The sequence below is a fragment of the Sinocyclocheilus anshuiensis genome, unplaced genomic scaffold, assembly GCF_001515605.1.
Source record: "Sinocyclocheilus anshuiensis isolate Anshui unplaced genomic scaffold, SAMN03320099.WGS_v1.1 scaffold154, whole genome shotgun sequence".
Taxonomy (NCBI): Eukaryota; Metazoa; Chordata; class Actinopteri; order Cypriniformes; family Cyprinidae; genus Sinocyclocheilus; species Sinocyclocheilus anshuiensis.
Window position 1 is genome coordinate 293,796 of NW_015546101.1, and position 10,858 is coordinate 304,653.

At 36.8% G+C, this 10,858-nt stretch overlaps 1 pseudogene; it reads right to left on the reverse strand.

Annotated features, from left to right (window-relative positions):
* Positions 1-10,087, reverse strand: part of LOC107700352 (transient receptor potential cation channel subfamily M member 1-like) — an 18,410-nt pseudogene extending 8,323 nt beyond the window's left edge.
* Between the last annotated feature and the right edge of the window lie 771 nt (positions 10,088-10,858).

The window sequence follows — 10,858 nt, forward strand, 5'->3', positions numbered from 1 at the left end:
TATATATATATATATATATATATATATACACCTTGCTACGTGTACTGTGTTAGGCTAACCGAGCCTTGCCATTTGCACTTATTGTGCATATATTGTTGCTCTTTTGTTAGTTTTGACTGCTTTTATTGTCCTCATTTGTAAGTCGCTTTGGTTAAAAGCGTCTGCTAAATGACTAAATAAATAAATATTTGATTATTTAGACACATTGGTAAATAATTGGTTAACTGATTTCATTTTTATCTTAATTTCCCAAAAGCTTGGAAGCTGAGAAACAAGTTACTATTAATAATTACCATAGACTAAGCAATGACAACTAATCAGCCCATTCATTGACAAGTCAGTAATTTTTGTTTTACATTTTGCTGTAAAATATTTCATATTTCTGCTCTAAATATTGGAGTTTTTCGGCCACTGGAAAAATCTTGGTTGGCCACTATGATATAATTATTAAGCTAAGCTGTTATGTTAGGTATAATGTGTTTGCAGAAAAAAAATTTTTTTCATTTATTTTAATTTATGCATAAATATATAAGGGTATAAGGGGTTGGTGGCAACTCACTCTTTTCAGTCCATAGAGGTTATTATAGAGTGTGCGGAAACCTTTCCTAGTATAGTGACACCGATACGCTCCTCCCATGAGATACTCCAGAACCAGCCCAATGTCAATCAGAGTGATCTGATAATCTGGTGGTAGGTTTCCCTGGAAACAATAATGTCATAACACCATAAAGTAACTTGTTCTTTTACTGCTGAAACTGCTGAAACTGGAGTGAAATGAAACTATTTATGCAATGCTCTTGCAATCAAACACATAAATCCAAACACTCACTTGCATTCACACACTGTTAAGAAGATTAAAGTCTTATTCTTTAGAACAATAGGCCATACAATTACAGAAAAATACAGTGTATGTTTTAACTCATGATAATCACAAAGATAAGAAAGATCATAGCACAAATTCTTAATAATGAACTTTACCTTTTTTACATCTCTGACCACAAAATGCAGTGTGTTGGTCGGCCCTAATTTCTGAAAAAAAAAAAAAAATCATAAAACCATACACACAAAAAATAAATAAATAAAAAATTATAAAACCCATATACACCCATTAGGCATCTCCTCTTGTAAAACACACAGATGTTTGTGGGCTTTCTCCCCAACAACAGATTACATTATATGATATATGATAATACAGAACACACACAACATTTTCAAACCATACTGCATGGAAAGAGAGGAGGGGACAGCAGTGAAAGCTCTAATAACTGGACATGTGGGTCACATTCATCATTGGTTTTATCATTAAAACATAAGATGCTAAAACAAAGAGCACTGTAAAACACAGCGGCTACATGGCCCTCTAATATTCCATAATATTATGTGATTGTGTGCCAACTGTGTTATAGAGCTCTTCCAGTCGTGGGATCGTCAGGAAATGGTGGATGTTGACGCCATTTTCAATAAGGAGCTTCACAAAATCCACTCTGTCAAGCACGAGTGCGTCCATCATGGCCTGCTCCAGAGAATTAACCTATTTTACACAACACACACACACACACACACACACACACACACACACATGAAATTTAATTGACTAGCAAGAACATACACGCACGTATAAACAGAATTACTTGAAAATATATACACCTCCAACAGTGCACTCAGCGGTGAGTAAAGCAAATGCTCACTAACACAACATTACTAAAGAATAACTCTTACCCAGTTAAGCAGTTCTAGTTTTCTGGGGTCTGTCTCCTCCGGAGGCTCAGGTTTAAATTTGGCACCTTTGCCCTTCTTGGCCCTAGTAGGTTTACCCTTGCTGGCACGGGTGCTGATGGGGCTCTTTGGTTTATCCTGCTGGCTTGTAAATGAGGTGGGCAGGGACCCAGCAGACTGATGATATAGATATGTAAATATGTATTTAATAACATTATTTTTTACTTTCTTATTATTTAACTTTCTATCAGTGATTACTGAGTCTATATAGGCAATCTGTGTACTATGTTCCCATTAACCCAGCTGTGCATGGCATCACCTACAGGCCAGTGTTGTCCATGGACGAAGATCTGACTGTGAGCAATATCCACACGGTTCCAGGCCAAAGCCAGACTCAGCTGGTCTGGAGCTGAAGCATTTGTGCCTGATAAACCCAAAGGAAAAAAATATTCCATTCATGTCAAAACCAAATGTTGAAGATTGTTAATGGAATAATAGATCAAATATATCTTATAATAAATATTAATATGAATAATATTAATATTCTGATACAAACCAAGTACGTTTCAGGGATGTTACATTTCAATATTAAGAATTTGTCCTAAACTGTGTGACCGTGGCCTGAACAAGAGTTCACCTTTCAGCAGAGTGGTTAAGATGGCCATCTCAATATCCTGCTGACCCTCTGAGGCCGTGCGGAAAACTGTGATCTGTGACAGCACAAAAGGTAAAAACAGTGTGGAATGCCTGTAATAATATTTCTATATGTAGTATACAAATAGAATTATATACATACACTACTATTCAAAAGTTTGGGGACAGTACATTCTTTCTTTTGAAAGAAGTCTCTTACGTTGACCAAGGCTGCATTTATTTGATCAAAAATACAGTAAAAGCAGTAAAACTGTGAAATATTATTACAATTTAAAAGGTAATTTATTCCTGTGATGGCAAAGCAGTCCAGTCACATGATCCCTCAGAAATCATAATATTCAAATTTCTTATTATTATAATAAGTATTGAAAACAGTTCTGCTGCTTAATATTTTTTGTGGAAACTGTGATACATTTTCTTTCAGAATTATTTGATAAATAGAAAGTTTAAAAGAACAGCATTTGAAAATTTGAAATAGAAATCTTTTGTAAAGTCCTTACTGCCCTTTTGATAATTTTAATGCATTTTTGCATTTAAAATAATCTTACTGACCCCAAACCATTGAGCAATAGTGTAACTCTATGAAGGACAAGCACAAATCGACCTACATGGTCACAATACTTAATGATAAACAAAAACATGAATAAACAATTATAGTATTTGTTTATTAATTTTTCCACAACTGTTTTTTTATTATCATGGTTGGACAGAAATGTATTATGTGTTTGGTCTGTATGTGTATGTTGAAAGAAAAGAAATGATTAGACAGATAAAATGTGAGCAATAGAGAGATCATAATGATTTGATCATGAGAGGGGGCAGTGAGTACTAATGCACTGTGCTTAAAACATGCATTTATATACTACATTATGCAAACTTTTTTACAAGGCTCCTAAAGATAACATATTCACAGCAACAGTGATGCTTTTTTTGATGAACTTCAGAAACTTCAAAAAAGTAAGATCTGATACACTACAAACTGCTACCCAAAACAGCCAAGATGCACAAACATGTTGACATGCGTTTTCTAAGTTTCCCATAACTAAAGCATGTGTTTTTCACATGGTTTTGAGGAACTTGCCTCAGCGTCCCCGGGTTTAACCTCATGTCTATATTTTCACAAAAGCACTCAATGGGATGACATGGAAATGCAACGGAAAATTGTGAGCTAGATATTTTGAAATTAAGACGTAGGAAAAAAATAGCACAAAATAAAGAAAATAATAAGAACAACGTATGATATGAAAAAGGCAAATGAGGCCAAATGAATAACAGTCATGTTTATTATCATATCTGTGAAATATAACACAATATAAAACAATGTTTCTCATAAATATACAGTATATGTTATATTATGGCAAAAATCTTGAAAAAAAAAAAGAGAGTTAGAAGTTGTCTTCAGTCTGTTTTCTTGCAACCCCAACCTATGTTTAACTCACCAGCTCTCTTTTCTTCATGCACTCCATCACCATGAGATAAATCTGCTGTGCCTGATTCCGGTTGTAGTTGAATGTCTTCTGTATGGTTACTAGAAGTTGGTCTCTAACGCTGTCATTAACCAACCTGCACCAGAACGATGTAATGGAGACCAAGAGAAGGAGTTTTTAGGAACAGTTAGACCGATGATTCAGTGTAAAGGGACCTTTAATGTCACAAATATGTTCTTTTTTCAACAGCACAATAACATATCAGTAAATAAAATAAAAAAATCTCCTGTTATGTAGTGAATATACCTCATAAAAAAGAATTTGCAGAACCGCACCTTTAAAATTCATTAATAATCACTGAATCATCATCAATGTTTTCCTCACCCATCCTCCTCCGAGTACTTGTGAGCGAATGAAATGATATCTGATGCTCGTCCGCTGCCGTCACACACTACCACGGGTACAGGAGGGTCCTCACGCAGACTCTCCAACACAATGGAGATTACATTTGGCCCTCCTTCAAGAATCAGACACACCAAAGGGACCCCCTGACCCAGACCTGTACAAACACACACATAAAACATACTCATGCACAAAATAAGCAGCGATTAGAGATGAAAAGATGCTTTTGAGCATGATGGTGGTTTTGACTGAAGTATGGGATGACATCTGGACCTCCCTTTGCTGTCCCAGCCTCATCAGGACTCCAGGCATAGGATGACAAAGGGAAACCCAGGAGGTCACAGACTAGGCTTTCCATCACTAGATCAACATTCATGAACTCCAACAGTGTTTTGACATTGTTCCATCCCCTTTTGACTTGATGGATTCATTAAAATAGTTGAACTTACTTCAAAAAGCGGTCTTAGCTACTAAAAGTTCTCTAAAAGTTGACTTACGTGTGTTGATCTTCTGCAGAGAGATGTGTTTCTCCAGCTGCCTGCGCAGTCGGACCTCCGCGCCATACTTTCCGTGAGTGCCGTTGTCAGCCAGAATGAAGTGGGAATGGCTGTTGTTAAGCACAGAAAGTTTGCTGAGAGGGTTGGACATGGTTTGGTAGGGTCGCGTCACCTGGTCAAAGCAAAAACACAGACAGAGTGGTGATATATCACTCAAAAACCTTACAGAAGCCAAACCTCAAACATTCACTCATGTTGATTAAAAGCGAGTTCATGCGTTCCTGTGCAATGACACGAATGGCTTACGTCTCGTCCGATCAGATCCTCTTTATTTTCCACAATACCCCATGGTGCAATTCCAATGGCGCACACCTTCCCACGGGACTTGGAGGAATGGTCTTTCAGCGCATCTCCTACATGCCGAATCACTCCTGTGTAATGTGACAAGAGGGAATAAACGTTCAGTTATTAGTGTGTCATGTGGTGGAGTCATTCGCAGTTTCTTGCTCAACAGGAAAGCAGATGATTCAGTATCTGAAACAGGAACAGATGACCATTTAAGTGATGTCAGTTAGGTCACACCATGACCTGACCTTCTTATTTTCATGCTGGACTTGTCAAACACCCACCTGTACTAACTCCTCCAGTGAAAATCCAGGCCCCAGTGGTAACTGCTGCTTTTATCAGGCCCTTTCCAAACACTTGCTTGAGTTTGGGTTGCAAGTCAAAGTTCTGTAGGCCTCCGTGCACAGAGATGAGCAGGGTGGGTAGCTCCAGTTGCCAGTCTTTCAACATCAGATGCAGAAGATTATCAGGCTTTGTATCATAGGACACACGGATATACTGATAACAAACAAGGAAGAGAGGAGAGAAAATGATATGGTCAAATATTCAGGACAATTTTTAGGATGACTCCCAAACTGTATGAACACATTTTCATGCAATGAAAAACAAATGAATCACACGATTAGCTGAAAAATACCATGGCCTTGTTGACATGACCTCCTCCCTGGAATTCAATGATGCCATATGTGTCAGTGGGCGTGGCTTGCGTGTGCTTAGCAAACGACCATTTCTCTTGTGGAGGCTCAGTCTGCACACCCTGGCCTTCCTCTGCGCTCTTATTGGTGGAACCAGGAAGAATAGCCACATGTTGGTTTACCAGCTGACCGCAGCAGCACCTACAACAGTTAGCAAAAAGGAAAAAGCCACCTTTAACTGCCATAGCACACCTCATTAATATATACAAGTTTAAATAAATTGTTTTGAGTGCCAAAAGAACAAGCATGTTTGTGGATTTACGACTATCATGTTGCACTAAATTTAAGTTCTTGTAGAGTCTAAAGTTAGTCTAAAAGTACTTTGTAAATGAATAAATCATCTAGCTTGTCTTTTCTCAAATTACAGTGAGACAAAACTAAATATTACTGACCATTTTTTTCATTTTAGTTTTCATTTGAATATTAGTTTTAGTAATTTTGCTGTGCTTTTATCACTTTTATTAGTTTTCTTTTTTAAATATTTCTTTAATAATTCTATTTGGCTTTAATTCTTTTTATTTCAGGTTTTAGTCATTTTAGTATTTCAATTTATTTTATTCCCGTAAGCTGGAATACAACATTTCTAATTTTGTAAAATATTTCCATTTAGATTTTTTTTTTCATCCGATATTTGTATTTTATTTCAGTTAACAAAAATTATTTTTAATAGTTTCGGTTTTAGTTTTAGTTAACAATAACAACACTGTTACTCACTTGTTGGGCTCTCTGCTGGGAAATATGTGAATGCACTCCCTTTTTAGAAATGTCCTTTCAACCCATGCCCTCTGAGCCTGCAAGACACAAAACAGGAGAATTAGGTTCACTCATTCTCAGTCATTTAAAGTAGAATGTCAAAACATTTCTTAAATCTCTTTCGTAATCCATTACTTTATTTTTCCAAAAAATAAACAAGCTGTTCTGTTAGCTTATGTTTATTTCTTGACTAACATTGTGGAAATTTATAGAAACGGTACAATTTGTGTATTTGAGTGTGTGTGTTCAGGGTTTTGAAAAACAGCTGTTAAGCACTCAGAGTAAATGAATTCACTTTAGGCATATTAAAATTATGAAAACAACTGAACCGTTCTAGGTCAATGCACAGTCACATACCTATATTCATATATTTGATAAGAATATTACTTGCAGAAATATCCCCAACATTCCATGCTCCAATAGCAAGCCAAACACATCACTAGAAAGGAAAATTGCTATAAGAGCAAGAAATCCTGCAGTGGAGGCAAAAAAAATATGTCTATAATGGAACAAAACCAAGCCTGGGAGGAATACGTTACAGCGCATAAATACTAACCAAATGCAGGCTGCACCTTTTGCTTTAAACTAGCTGACAATATTCCACCAACAAATATTTGAGGTATATACCACCATTGACATTATCTCTTGAGCTCAAACTGACTGCTAGAATGGCACTTACCCTGAAGATAAAGAGAAAGACAAAAGGCTTCCATAATGGCAGGCTTGTAATGAAGTCGTCCTCCAGCCTGCATTCAACTGCCTGTGGCCTTCTTTTATGGAGCAGAAGTCTGGACCACGTATGCTGGACCTCAGTCTCAGAGTCCCATGACCACTGCTGAAGATAATCCTGCTGGAACCTCATGACCAATCCACTGGAACACCACAAACTAAAGCCTACTCTGAGACGAGGGGCTCTCTAATCTGCCTCATTGGTCAACATGCTAATCTCTCCCATTAGCCCCTCCACACCTCTTCTTAATACTGTTTGTTGAGGTAAACTGGGAAAGTATGAAAGATACAAGTGCCTCAAGTCCTTACTAAAGTCCTGTCAGTAATTTAGGATTTATATTGGAGACAGTAAGCGAGATTTAACCTGTTTCAGAAAGGTGTTCTAGAAAACTGTGTGTTGCTTTAGCAGCACCATACCTGGACCACAAAAACAGTCATAATGGTCAATTTTTCGAAATTGAGATTTATATATCATCTGAATAAATAAGCTTTCCATTGATGTATGGTTGGTTTGGATAGGACAATATTTGGCCGATATACAACTATTTGAAAATATGGAATCTGAGGGTGCAAAAAAATCTAAATAAAGTTAAAGTTGTACAAATGAAGTTCTTAGCGATGCATATTACTAATCAAAAATTTTCATATATTTACAGTAGGAAATTTACAAAATATATTCATGGAACATGATCTTTACTTAATATCCTAATGATTTTTGGCATAAAAAAAATCAATAATTTTGACCCATACAATGTATTTTTGGCTATTGCTACAAATATACCCCAGCGACTTAAGACTGGTTTTGTGGTCCAGGGTCAAATATTAAGAAGCCTCGTACAGATATCAAATAAAGCACAAGCGCTCTCATTCACAAAGAGCAGTATCGCTGAAACATAATCTGGCTCTGTCCCAAGAACATGAGATTTGTGTTTAGACATCTGTCAATAGCTTTTGACATCTTTGGATTTGGGCATTTTAGAGCTTCATTTCTCCCAAATCCTAAAAGGTTTAGTCATAGAAACACACGTGGAATTTGCCATGTGGAAGGTGAAGCCGCACAATCACACAAACCACTCTCTGAAACTGCACAAACAATCATTTTGGGAATTGTCTTCTAGGCAATTTTTTTTTTTGTATGTATATTTATATGATATTAGACAAAATATGATATAGCTCAGATGACGGAGTAAAACAAATAAAAAGTACAAATAAAATACGTTATTTTTGGCGGAGAAATTACCTTATAAATTATCTGAATAATGATTATTTGATTATTTCTACACATTATATATTTTTTTGTGTTTAATCTACACATACACATAGCCTAGTAGCCAACATTGTGCCCAGACAAAGACTGACTTGAAAATTAAACAGACAGAGAAAACTAGGAAAATCTGCTCCCACTGATCCATAATTACAATTTAGTCTCTCAAAGCTCTCACATTAACACGTCTACCTCGTGAGCAGCTACATAAAGGAGCTCTGTGAGAAGCTCAACTCAGATAATCCTCATCTAAGCAAATCAACTCTGTAGGCCAATAGGAAACGAAAACTAATATTTCCACACTGTTTACAAGAAAGAAAGATAATTTCACATATTCTACAATGCAACAGGATTCCGTTCCAATGGATTTTGTAAAAGGGATTTGGGGTCTTTAGAGAATCAATAAGCCATTCCATTTCACAAAGGCTCATTATGATTCCCCCAAAACGTGATTTTATTATATTACGATTAAAATAGCTTTTTTTGTGAACACTGAATTAACAAACACTGTCACAGAACATGTTCAGCTGCAAATTCTGATTATAAGCATGTATGAATTTGATAAAGGAAAATGCTGTTTGTCAGTTTGTACCAAGACAAGGATGGAACATTTTAGTTCAGACAGTTTACAGAGTTGGAAGGTCAAGTAAATTATGACATTGCTGGAATTTTTAATGCAACCTTGAATTTTCATGAACTCTAGTACACCATATTCCATTGCCTTGAAAACACAAGCTGATTTGAAATGATTTCAGGTCCATTGTAAGCCCACTAAGTGTGTTTTTGTCCACTTGTGTTTGGACTCGTTCCACAGAACTCTGCATTAATCACATAAGATGGAGACTTAGAGAGAACAGGGGTTTAGGCTACCCGGGCCAGTGCTCTTTACTGGGCCATTATCAAAGATTAGAGGACAATGCTAACAACAGGTTTTGTATGCGTGCATGTGTATGAGTGAACACTCACAGATCAAGATTGCCACTGGAATCAATGCATTCACCAAATAAGTTTACACACATGTACAAAATAAATGCCAGTGTTAACCAAGAGAGACCCCAGTTTTTGTTAACATTAAACAAACCTGCAACTTAAACTTTTCTACTGCTTTTTCGCAGTGCAAAAATTAGTTGAATCTTCAAACATGTCCAATCCTAAACAAATTCAAAATGAATTGCATACAATAATGTCACTTCAGTTAATTAGCTATCCCCAAGCGAAGACATAGTCAGTCCGGTGAAAGGTCGGAACAATTCTAGGGGCTCACAACCATTTCTCATTTCTAAAAGGGACCAGAATTCATTATTCATTATTCCCAAAAATAATTCAGTACAGGCATGTTTCTTCATCAACTCAAAACAAACTAATCAGTTGCAGCAGGTGAAGATTGGGGGGGATTCAAAGCTTGTTGATGTCTCTTACCTTCTGAGAGCCAGAGGATGTGCGTTTAATAGATGCACGCTTAAAGGACCCCTCTTTGCCCTTTTTCCATCCAAAGCCCCTGTTATCCATCTTTATGAGCTCCTAAAGTCCAGCCATCACCACCCAGCCTAACAGTCTCTGTGACCAGCAGAAAAAATGACCAACAACTGAAAAGAGTGATGTCCAGCTCCAGCATTCCACAGCCAGACACAGCGAGATGGAACTAGTATGACGCTGACACAAAGACCCCCTTCCCCGACTGTATGTGTGTATGTAATCAGGCTTAATGGAGTTGCCCTATGAGTGATGCTCTTTAATGCAGGAGATTTAATAAATGGTGATTGGAGGTAAATCTGGGTAAAAGGCAAACAAAAATGGCTCTAATGCTAAATAAAAAAAAAACCCACGCATGGTTAGGTCATGACTTGGGAAGTATTAAGAAACCGAAATGCAGGGCATAGCTAGGACACAGTGCAGCATAATCACTCGTGTGCCAATGTTCAGGTGATGAGATCAGCTAACAAAACAATCTGTTATTAACACAATCTTTCCTCATCATTATCAGTTAAAAACTCAAGATTATCAAATTATAAAATAGTTTAAGTGTGGCTCAAAATTAAAAAATGCAGGCAACACCTGTTTGCTCTGATCTTGAAACTGATAGACAATGTAATGAATAAAAAGGCATAATTCTTCAGATTACATTTCTGATAGAATTTCTGCCTGATTTAATTTTCAGAATCACTGAATTTTGAGCAAACCATACACGGTCCATCTTAATTTGATGGGTTTTATACATTTAAAGGAGTCATATGATGCGATTTCAAATTTTCCTTTCTCTTTGAAGTGATATAGGCTCTTGGTGCATACGCTCCTTGGTCAAATCCGCCGGCCGTTCCTCACTCTAGCCTGCCGTGTGTTTCGTTGTGAAAGCGAAACTACTTTGTTTGGCCTTCC